Source organism: Daphnia magna, linkage group LG5, assembly GCF_020631705.1.
Source record: "Daphnia magna isolate NIES linkage group LG5, ASM2063170v1.1, whole genome shotgun sequence".
In the NCBI taxonomy this organism is placed as follows: Eukaryota; Metazoa; Arthropoda; class Branchiopoda; order Diplostraca; family Daphniidae; genus Daphnia; species Daphnia magna.
The window spans coordinates 4,081,671-4,093,637 of record NC_059186.1 but is presented as its reverse complement, the minus strand read 5'-3'; positions in this window follow the sequence as shown (position 1 = coordinate 4,093,637).

The window sequence follows — 11,967 nt, the reverse complement described above, 5'->3', positions numbered from 1 at the left end:
CAACAGCTTCGGCCGGTATGTCAAATTTTCATTTGTTCCTCCAATTGATTTGCCGGTTGCCGGTCGCACTGCCCATTTTGTTGATGCATGGGCCCGTCTGACGAGGGACCCGTGGGTTTTATCTACTGTTGAGAATGGATTTGAGCTGGAATTCATTGCTGAACCTCCCTTTCAACGTAGTATACCACCGAACGCTTCGATGGATGCCGTTCAGCTGGATCTTTGTTCAACAGAGGTTGAGTCTCTCATCAAAAAGGGCGCGGTAGTAGAGACGGAGAAGAAGGGGTGCTACGTCAGCAGATACTTTCTTGTTACAAAGAAAGGACCAAACGAGTGGAGGCCCATTATTAATTAGAAACCTTTAAATCAGTTCCTTTGTTGCCACCATTTTAAAATGGAGGGGATTGTCATGGTTTGCCACACGGTGAGGCAGGGGAATTTTTTGGCAAGAGTTGACCTTAGTGACGCCTACTTTACCATCCCGATTTTTCAAGGCCATAGAAGATTTTTACACTTTCGTTGTCGGCGTAAGACCTTCGAATATACATGTCTTCCTTTTGGTCTTTGTGCATCACCATGGGTTTTTACTAAGTTATTGAAAGTAGCCGTCATCTTTCTCCGTCGTTCCGGGATCAGACTCGTTATTTATCTCCATGATTTACTTATTGTGGGCACTACTGTGGAGAAATGCAGCGATGCAGTGGCCCAAGTCATTAACGTTCTGGAATCTCTGGTTTTCTTGATCAACTTCAATAAATCTGAAACGGTTTCGATTCAATGCATCGAGTACATAGGGCTTATCCCTAATTCTGTCTCTATGACATTCTGCCTCACCGATAAAAAGATTTGTGACATTTGCCGGTTATGCATCGAAGTGTTGAAAATGTTCCCTTCGTCAACTAGCAAAAATAATAGGAAATCTTAACTGGGCTTCTTAAGCAGTCAATTTTGCACTAGCTCACTTTCGAAGTCTGCAGGCTACCTTCATTTCGTCTTCCCGAGCTAATAACAACAATTTGTGCACCGTTATTTCTCTCAATGAGGACATTCGTGCTGATCTGAAGTGCTGGACCACTTCCACGATTTGATTTCTGGCAAATTTCTGCTTCTCTCACGACCGGGCATGCGTTTGTCCTCCGAGGCTTGCCTCTCAGGCTAAGAAGCGGTTTGCCTCGACGTCAAGACAGGTGGGCCTTGGTCTAGAGCCAAAATTGGGCGACATATAAACAGCCTAGAGGTCCTTGCTGCCCTTAAACCCCTCGTATGTTGTGCTTCTTTCCTATCTAATTGCTCAGTAGAGATCGAGATCGACAACACCACCACCGTAAGCTACATTAACAAACTAGGAGGATGCAGGTCAAAGACCTTTGTGACGTTCCCTCCGCACCGCTAATTTTTTCAAAGAGAGGAAAATTTTTCTAACCGCCATTTTTGTTCCCGGCACTGCTAACGTACTCGTGGACGCAAAATCAAGGGTTTCTCTCTCAGCGGGCGATAAGAAACTTTCTCCAACAGATTTCATGTTCATCTGCCTTCAGTGGCCAGTCCAAGTGGACCTTTTTGCGTCAGAATAGAACCATCAACTGCCGCGGTTCGTAAGTTGGTTTCCACAACACAAACGTTGGAAGCTGGACGCTTTCAGCCTTCCATGGAAAGGGTTTGACGCGTTTTGTTTCCATCCGTTCAGCCTAGTTCCATTTTGCCTGTCAAAGCTGATGGAAGAGGTGGCGGTGGCAGTTCTCGTCACCCCGTACTGGCTGAGTCAACCATTGTTCCCGATCATAATGGACTCACCGTGGCCGTTCCATGACTATTACGACCGTCGCGAAACTTTCTCAGCTTTCCTCTTGGAGAGAGTCATCCACTGGTCCAAGATGACTCCATCCGTCTTATCACCTGTAAGCTCTCAGGTTCCGCTTTGCTGAGAGCGGAGTTATACAAGACGCTTCAGCCCTCATCCTCTCCGCAAAATGAAAAATTACAAACGTTGCATACCAGACCACCTGGAATTTTTGGAGAAATTGGTGTGCTTCGAGGGAAAAGGATTCTTTGTCTACTCACTCCGCAGATGTAGTTAATTTTTTGGCTGAATATAGCATAGGAAGGAGCTACAGGACGGTTAATGTCGCCCAATCTGCTCTTTCTTCTACGCTTGCTCTAAACCCGGGTAATGTTGCCGTCGGCGTGGACCCTCTGGTCAACAAACTACTTTAAGGCCTCTACAACAAATCCCTCTCAGAAAAGGGTACCCTTCTGGGGGAACACTAGACGTTTTCCATCCGACTGAGCGCCTCTTGCGGGTGTGTTGGTGATCACACCACGCAGAGACTTATTTGTAGCCAGACGGCGTTCGCACCAGGTGGAAAATTACTCTAACGCTCCACCCTAAAATCCTCGTTTTTTCGTATTCTGTTCCTCGCAAAAGGGTACCCCTTTTCTGAAAGGAAAAAAAGCCATAGTGGAGCAGCCAGGGGTCTATGACTTGGATATTTTAATCGAAAATTTATCCGTTACTCGTTATTCGAATATTTTTCGTATTCACGAATAAAACTTCCTTTTTATTCTTTATTCGTTATTCGTATTTGTTTGTACTGCTTATTCGTATTCTTTTAGGAAACGAATCAAGTTTTTCCTTTTTCGACAGAACACTGCAAAATTGTCAGAGTTAAGTTGGCGAGAGTAGTTCATGTCCATGATCCAGGCGACATGGGAGCGATATTTTTAAATCGTGAATTCTGCGTGGCTGCCGGGCTGAGTCTTGTGTTTACCAAAAATACAAACCCACGTATCCGTTAGTTTAACAATCAATCATTATAAGAACTCAATTTATTCAATTGCAAGTAAAAATAGTGAATATCCTCAAGAAATGGGCTCAGACAATGGGTGGTATTGCGTTGAAGATATTTCTGCTGCTTAATTTGAATTTGGGAAAGGATATGATTTGTCTTATTTTCAAGATATCAAGGTATGTGTTTCATGAACGATGTTAACTGAACTAAATTGGTACTTTAAACAGAGCTGTTAAGTCACAGAACTCGAAAAGAACCGGAATGGAACCGGAAAGGAAGCTAAAAGGAACCCGCCAGGAGCCCGAAAGGAACTGTACTGAACTGAACTGTTTTTGAGAGGAAAGTCACGGCCTTTTTTTATGGAAAAGATGGGGCCGTGACCTGAATAAAGAAAACAATAGGAAAAGAAGGCTCCATGCAAAAGCCAACCCCGACTCGAGGTGACAGTTTTGTCAACTCATTTAAGTCGAATTTTAGGGAGGTTAAAGGGTACCCATCCGCTAGGATGAGTCACGGATTGGTGAGCAGAATTATAGTTTTAAGTTGTAAGATTTACGAGAGAAAGCGTGAGTTTGAGGAATAAATTAGTATTTAATAGTCCTGTGTTAAAGCCACCCCCGAAATGTGGTTACCGTTCGGACAGATCCCCTAACTAGGGTTTAAGTGAATAATTAGTAAAAATATTTCTATATCTACGGTTATTTATGCATTGTGATCTTAATCTAGAAAGGGTTGAATGTTCTGTCGCGTGCGGTGGAGGTGCAGGAATATTCTAGGCGTGGGATCAGGTAGGAAGATGTTCTGGGAGTTTCCGGCTAGACGAGGGTGCTCCCGTGTTAGCCGGCTGATGTAAGAATATGTCTTCAGGCGGCGCAGGTATCTTTTTGGGGAGTCGATGGGAATAAGGTCCATTCTGTTGCTGCTTGCAGTTTTATGGTGGGTTCTAGTGGAGTGTGTGTGACGAGGGATGTGGGGCAGAGAAAATGAAAAAGTCATGCTTGCAGAATGGGAATTCTATTACAATATCCAATTTGTCCAGCACTTTGGTTGGATTTCAAAAAGCGTAAAGGAACATCCAGCTCAAGGCGTACTTCTATACATGATATAGTATGTAATTTATTTAAGTCATTTATTTTTATGACAATATTATCATAATTGTTCTAGAAAAAAACAGCTATAGAAAACAGTATGGATCATTTTACGCTCTCAGCATCCAAGAACACAATGGAATGGTCTACTGATAAAGGTGGGTATGGAAACCTTGTCATTGAATTTATGAACACCCCTGAATGTCATGCTGCAGTAGATGCATGGACTGGCATTGTAAGAAAACATCAATGTATGTAGCTAATTTATGTTCATGATACAAATCTTAAATTAGTCATTTGTAATTGCTTTTTTAATACTGCTATAGTGATGAGAGAAAAAGATCCTGAATGAATAGTTCTTCACGAGAAACCCGACGCAAGAAAAAACGAGTGGAATCTTCATGGTAAATCTTTCGGTCGTTTTGCCTCAATACGGACGGAGGCTGCAGCTGAAATTTCCTATCATCAAAATTTTGGATTATAAATGATCAGAGGGGATTCGGAAAGTGACATTTATTGATTAATTGATATGCTTCATCAAATTAAAACTTTTATTTGTAGACTTAGTTGGAGATGTGGCTTGTTATAATACCCCTTCTTCTAGCCAACATGATGTGTTGCTGAGAATTGGGGATGCTTGTAATCAACAACGTTCTAGTTATATCATCTTTTATAAGTTAAGTAACACATAACTTTTGTATTATTGAATAACACCACTGCTTTAGATACCCAGCAGTCATGTGCGGAATTGGTCATCCATGGTGATGAACATTTGAGTGTGTGAGCAATTTTAACAAATCAAATGAATTTTCATGTAACTGTAATGTAGGGCTGGTCATTTATTCGTAATTTTTGCACCCTTTTGAGCACTTAGGTGATTTTAATGAAGACGTCAGCTTGCTCGAAACTCTTTCATCAGGTCAACGTGTGTAATTAGCTGATGTTCATCAAGGTATTATGATTAAAGTTATTCATATAAACCCGCCATCACACAGTTTGTTTGTATTTCTCAGAAAATGGGTCTCATTCGGAAACTCTCTCTGCTTTTCAATCATCAGCTGGAAATGATATTTTTGAGTCAGGTAGGCCTATAAGCATGAAATTAAAATTTAAAGGCTTTGAGGCAGTAGTTCATATATTACATGAATTTTAAATTGTAGGTAATGAACAGTCACTTTCTATTAATTAACACCCGACCGATCGTATCTTGTGTCGCAGCTATCAATGGGTCCCAAACAACTAGTAGTGGTTCAGCAAGCTCGACTTCCACTAGCCAAGGGGATGAGCTAGTTGGACCAACTACCTCCAGTGTTTCATATGTTTCAGGAAGCAATGGTTACGCTTCTCTTCCCCAACCCGCTCTAATGCCGGCAACTAAGTTATCATCGACATCATGTAATGCTAACCGAATTCCATATGCCCATTCCAAGCGTGGAAGGGGTCTTTCAAATGGCCGTTGTATTATTAGCACAAAGAGAGGTAATGGCTCACAAATCCCTAATACTTCTGTGAAGCGCCCAATTCTACGTCCAACAAGTGGTGGTAGTAGTATAGGTAGAGAAGCAAATACTAGTTCTCAGGCAAGAAACGTGTATACTGTAGCCTACTGCTACCAATCGACGTATTATGCCTGGAAAGCTAATTCCAACTCACCAGAAGTAATAGTTTGTTACAAATTTTAAAAGCCGTTTTATATTTGTTTGAATTACTTACTTTTTAAATTACAGTAGTCCTACTACTTCATAACCAAAGGAACGCTTACACCACAGTATGCAAAAACCATTGAACTTCCAGAATCGCCACGCATGGCTAAGTCTTAAACAAGATTTTGCTAAAAATCATTTAAATTACCCGTTTCTCGCCCAACTATTCAAAGAATTTCTTTTGTTACGGGTGATATAATTATGGTTTTTAAATTCTAAATAACCGAGATCTCAAATCAACCAAGATAGTTGTAAGCTGTTTGTTTGAATGTTATACGTTGTTTTTTTATAACTGACGGAGCAAAGAAAAACCTTTGCTGTAATTTTAAACAATACACCAAATAATGAAGTTCCTGATCGCTCCATTCTTTTGAGATTTTATTTTCTACCAAAGTTGCACTAGGAATCGGTCCCACGCCATTTGGGGGAGCTTTTTGTCCGATTGGGAAGCGTGTTTTGATTTCCGGAGCGGTCCTTGCGGTGCGTTTTGTGCCCAGGTGTATTCCACGTGGCATTAGTTGCTGCGCATTTACCCATTTGCGCCGAGTGCACCGCACCGTTAGAAAAAGTACCGACCCGTTCCTACCCGATTAGCCATTTCTCTGGTAGGTCGGTGCGCTGTATCAGGTTTCACTGTATCTGAGCCGATCCCTAGGATGCACCTGTATCTTACGTTTCCTTACCTTTTTGAAGCTTCAAAAGTACTGCCGTTTACAGGTGGGAAATTAACATTCCTATATATGGTACACAGAATATAAATGCAGGTGCGATTCATAAAATGTTATGTATGCATTGTAATTATTTTCAAAATGTTTCCATAAATGATGAAAGTCTAATATATAAATACATATATAATTATAATATAATATAAAAATAATATATAAATATAAATATAAATATTATATATATACATATATATATACCTAATATATAAAGCATTTCATGTTTTTTTAGTCGAAATATGCGTTAGCGGTGTCTGTGAACGTGAAAAATTGTTCGACGTGGATTAAAGATAGACTACATGCGTAGCAAAAGAGTCTGCTTTTGATTTCATATTTGGGATAGAACTCTTTCGCGGTGCGGATAGCAGGATTCCTGTAGTCCAGCAATGGCGCCATCCTCCATTGTTTTTCCAACCCCACCCTGTTTTGCTGGGATTTGAATAGGGAAACAAGTTTAGCATTAAAAATTCTCCTCTCAGTGAAATTTTTCTGTGTTTCAGTGCATTGGATAACTAGCACCATCATCTGGGTAAGAGATTAAGCCTAATTATATTGTCACAAACTTAAAATTAACGGTCACCTTTTTATGTCGTGTATAGGGCAATCCAAATGTAAACAAGAAAATTCAAAACCACACTAAATGGTAATAAAATGAAACGCGTATATTTTCCATTAATAATCATGGCTACATTTAAGAATTATGTAAAGGACAATCTAAAATTTATATATTGTAGCAATGCGTTGTATTCACGGTTAACAAGACTAGGACTGAGACCCGATACACGACTACGGGGGGACTATATACGGGGGAAACACTGGCGTCACACGTCCGGTAGTATTGAATACTAACCGGATCACATAACGTGGTCATTGACCACGTGACATCCCCCCCTCTAGCTGCATTCGGGGTAGCTCGAATGGGTATGTATGATGTTCCGCCGCTCGTTTTTCCCTCTCCGAGTCGTCTACTTCAAAAGCACGGATAGTTTTACCAAAACTAACTGCGTTCGTCAGACTACCGCCGATCCGTTTCAAGGACGCTTCTAATGAAGCCTGCAGCGATGAGTCCGTAGATTTCTCGCTCGTCATGCATCCTTGTTCCTGGGCGTCTGTAGCTACAGCCCAGCTTACCCCTTTTAGACGTGGCACAAAGTCGTTCCCCTTCCTAGTGGATGATAACGAGTGTTGCCTACCGACTAAATCCACTCATCAGTTTGAATGGAGCAACCGTGTGGAAATTCGACAATGCCGACCAACGGCAGTTCCGCTCTCGAAGAATCCCTCTAATTTGTCTGCTGAGGACACTCCATTACCAGAGAGCGTGGATTATTCATTGATAGTGCCCATCTCCGGTGGCCCAGGTAAATGGCTTCAGGGACTCTCCATTCTAGTACAAAATGATCGCACTCCGTTTTCTTTTTGTCAGTGTCTTGCAGGAACAGCACCATCACATAAGTCTTCTTAAAATTTTTCCGGTAGATGGCTTTACTGGGCGGGCATACTGAACTCGCCCTTCCCTGGCAAGAGCGTACCTCGGCTTTGGTCAGTTCAATAAATGTTTGCCGATCCCGCCCTACCGCCAGAAATGCGGGAATGGGTGCGTAATGAAGACCCACGTTACCTGCAGCACTAAACACTGCCAACACAAATGTTCGATTTAACTCAAATGTCTTAATAGTAATCTCAATTATTGGCAGATGAATTAATAGCCAAAGCCCGTTTGTTGTGGCAGCTACGACGACCCGGGCTTACTGGTATGCCCTCCATAGGTCACAATTCTGCAAAGCGGGTGTTAGTGCCCAACCCATCGCCAAAAAAGCTCGAATTTCTTTAAGAACCGACCGCAGTTGAGTAGGTGGGAAAAGTTCCGGGGGTAAGTTACCGGTTGCCAACAGGGCGAGACCAATGCCGATGTCCTCCAATGTCATGCTGGCCCAGTTTAGAACTCTTTGAGCAGCTCGAAAGGCTTCGTCCATCCTCGCCGTCATAATCACTTGACTTTCTAGGGCGTTCACGGCACTCACCACATTCTGTCTCCATTTGTTGAATTCCTTCTCCAGTGATTAGTCAGCTCTGTCCAGCTGCTGCATGGCCAGTACATGTTCCCCGAGTTCTCGTAATGTCGCGTTCACTAATGTTGCTTGATGAGCCACCGCACTCACTATCCCCGACGTTTCCCCTCCCGGCCTGCAGCTGTCCATTAAGTCCTTCTAGTTCTTGACTTGTCGCCACCCCAAACGGCCAGTGCAGTGCGGTACCACCGACGTGAATAATACCTCTATTTGCCCTTCTGGGCCCTCTTACCACCGCCTTCCGCAGCGTGTCGTACCGCTCACGTACAAGTCCCAATAGCTCCAACCCGTCCATGGCCCTTTCCACCATCTGCACCCGTAACCGTGCACTCCATTTTGTTTCCTTCGCCTGCGATTCTTTCTTCTTGGCCGAGTCAGTGAACCAAAGGTGCAGTTTGTTTAGGGCGTTTTCTATGGGTCCGAACGAGACATCGGTCACTACTACCCATTCCGAGTTACTAAAGAAGACCTCCCCTTGTAATTGGAATATTACTCCATCCCTCACAAAAGTCTCTTGGGAATGTCCTTGGGTGGGTTGTAACCCCATCAGCGGTCCCAGTAGTCCTAACAGAAGGAGAAGAGCCCCCACTGCCACCTGTGTCATTTGTCCGTATCGTACCGGTGGCATCCGGGCTCGTGTCGATCGACGCACCTGATCGTCCATCCTGTCATTTCGAGCTTCATGCACATCCTCGTCCAGGGGTATAGTATCTCTAGTTTCGACCTCTCGGTCACGGATGCCCTTTCCCCCGGCAATTAGGTTGCTGCATTGCGGCTCCATTCTTCTTGCTTCTGCTCCCGTACTTTCTCTGTCTACCACTGTCCATTCGGCCCCTCTGATTAACTTTTTTATTTTCACCACGTGCACCAGTTCTGTTTGTCGACCATTTGGTCTCTTTACTTCGTAATTTAATGCCGTCGCCCGGTGTACCACCACGAATGGTCCCAGCCACCGGTGAAGTACCTTTTCGGCTCTCCCTACCTTCCGGAACGGCTTGTACACCAGTACTTCTTCCCCTGGGCCGAATTCCGGTGTAGCTCTTCGAGTCGCGTCATAGTACCGCTTCTGTCGTTCTTGTACCTGTACCAATCGTTCTTTCACCATCTTTCTAGCGGCTTCCAAATTCCGGGCCAGTGCATCAGGATCCTCTGAAAGTGGCGTCGCGCGTACTCCCATCACCACATTCGCCGGCAACCGCGCTTTTCGGCCGTAGAGAAGGTAAAAAAGTGTCTTTCCGGTCGATTACTGAACACTAGAGTTGTACGCGAATGCAATATAGGGCAGAATGTCGTCCCAGTTACTGTGTGTGCTGTTTATATACATCTATAGCATATCCCCCAGAGTGTGGTTCAATCTCTCTACCAGGCTATTTGCCTGAGGATGATAAGGAGTTGTCGTTATATGGTCCAGCTCTATTAGACGCATGACTTCCTTCGTGAACTCAGCGACGAAACACTTTCAAAAGTCCGTAACCATACCTTCCGGCGCCCCATGCCGTAAGACAATCTCTTCGACCAAGAACTCAGCCGCGTCCCGGGCCGTCGCAGTTGGAACGGCCCTCGTCTTTGCCCACTTGGTGAGATACTCTACCGCAACGATGATACTCTTCTTGCCCCCCGCCGACATGGGAAAAGGCCCCAATACGTCCATCCCAACTTTTTCGAAAGGCCTCTCCACGCGAATGATTTCCATGTGTCCCTGAGGTTCTACTGTCGGGTTTTTCCTTGCCTAACACTGTGGGCATGCACGCTCGTAGTTTATTACATGCTTTCGTAAACGTGGCCAGTAGTATCTTTCCTCTATCCGCCCCAGCGTCCTATTTACTCCTAAATGCGCAGCCCAACGATTGTCATGGTACACGTATAAAATCTCCAACCGTTGACCCGGGGATACGCATAGACGCAAGCTTATTCCTTGTTTACCCAAGGTTCGGCAATGCAGTAGTCCATTAATCAGCACGAAATTTTTGTAGGCCACGGCTGTACTCCTTTCCAATTGCCTGCGTACCTCCACCCATCCCGGGACTGCCCCTTGCATCTCCCTCGTCCAACGACGCTCCTCCTCCTATGCTGTCGACGACAGCATGGGTTGAAACTCCTTGCCGTCAACTGATACTATACGATTTAGGCGCCATGGTGTCACTGTTATCCCTAGTTCTCTCACTAATTTGGGAAAAAACACGGACGCTACCACCCCTGTATCTATCACGGCAGCCACCCGTTTTCCCCAGAACAACACATCCAGTACTACCATCCTCTGGATGTCGATTTTCAGAATTGGCCATGCTAGCACCTCCGGGACTACATGCTCTGTCACTACTAGACCAATAACTTGCTTACCCTCTCCAGCGAATCGTACCTGCTGTTGCTGTTGTTGTTGTGGTGCCCCTCCTTCTCGCTGGGAGCTCGGGCAGTTGCGACGTGTCCTATTCCTTCACACCCGTAGCACACGACCTTTCCGTCTAGCGTCCGACCCCTCAGGCCTCCCTGACCGTTTTTTCTTGTTGGACACTCTCTCCCGATGTGTCTCTCCGTCTTACATCTGCTGCAGATAGGTTTCCCATCCGAAGCCCATTTCAGTATCGATCGGTTATCCGACCGATACTGTTGACTCTCCACTCTTTCTCCTTGCTGTGCGGCTGCCCTTGATGCGTTCCTTGATACAACGGCTCCCATCAGTCCCTCTAGCAATTTTTCTTTTCGATCCATTCTCTCACTTCCCGTGGTTGGTGTCTGTTTTCCGACCACGTCCATCGCCCATTCCTCGTGTCTTGCTCGGGAAGTTATTTCCTGACACCGCTTAATTTCTTGAAGGAATTTGTCACACGAGTTGGGTTTCAAACTCCAGAGTTTCTCTAGTAAACTTGGCTTGAGTCCTCTCCATAGGTGCGCCAATTTCGTAGCTTCGGTCATATTCGGGTCTACTCTGCGGCATAAATCCAGGATGTCGTAAAAATATTGGATCGTGGATTCCTCGATCCCTTGTTTGCGTTCTCTCAGTTTCGCTTCATTGAATCGATTCTGATTGACTGGCTTGAATTGCTCCAACAGCTGTGTTTTAACTCCTGGTTCAATTGGCGGTCATGCATCATCCTCCCATTCGGCTGCTAGTTGTCCCGCGGCCTCTTCTCGCGCAGGGTATTACTTCTGCGCTGCCCCGGACAGCGACAGCTCCACGTGGTTGCGAAGTTTGTCATCTCCCCATCGATTATATCTCCCGATTCTTTCGTATCGATGCATCCAATGCACGACATCTTTCCCGTCCTTTTCCACAAGGTGGTTGGGGATTCGAATTTTATCTGCGCGGCCATCGCGTGCCTTGCGCCCACTTGCTGTTGAGCTGCTCTGAATCCCCGGATGTAGCTACTGATATTCGATGATCTTCTTCTCAAATCAGTGAAATCCCACTCCGGCTGCTCTTCTCCGTGTTCTCCCGATCCTTCTTCCTCTTCAGCGTCCTTCCACTGCTCAGTTTCCTCCTCACTGAATGTGAGATGATACTCCTGCCGAACGGATGCCGGTTGCTGCTCCTGTTGGGGTTCGTTAGCCCCAACATCTATTTCTCCTCGCTCTTCCGTTCCGCTTTCCCCCAA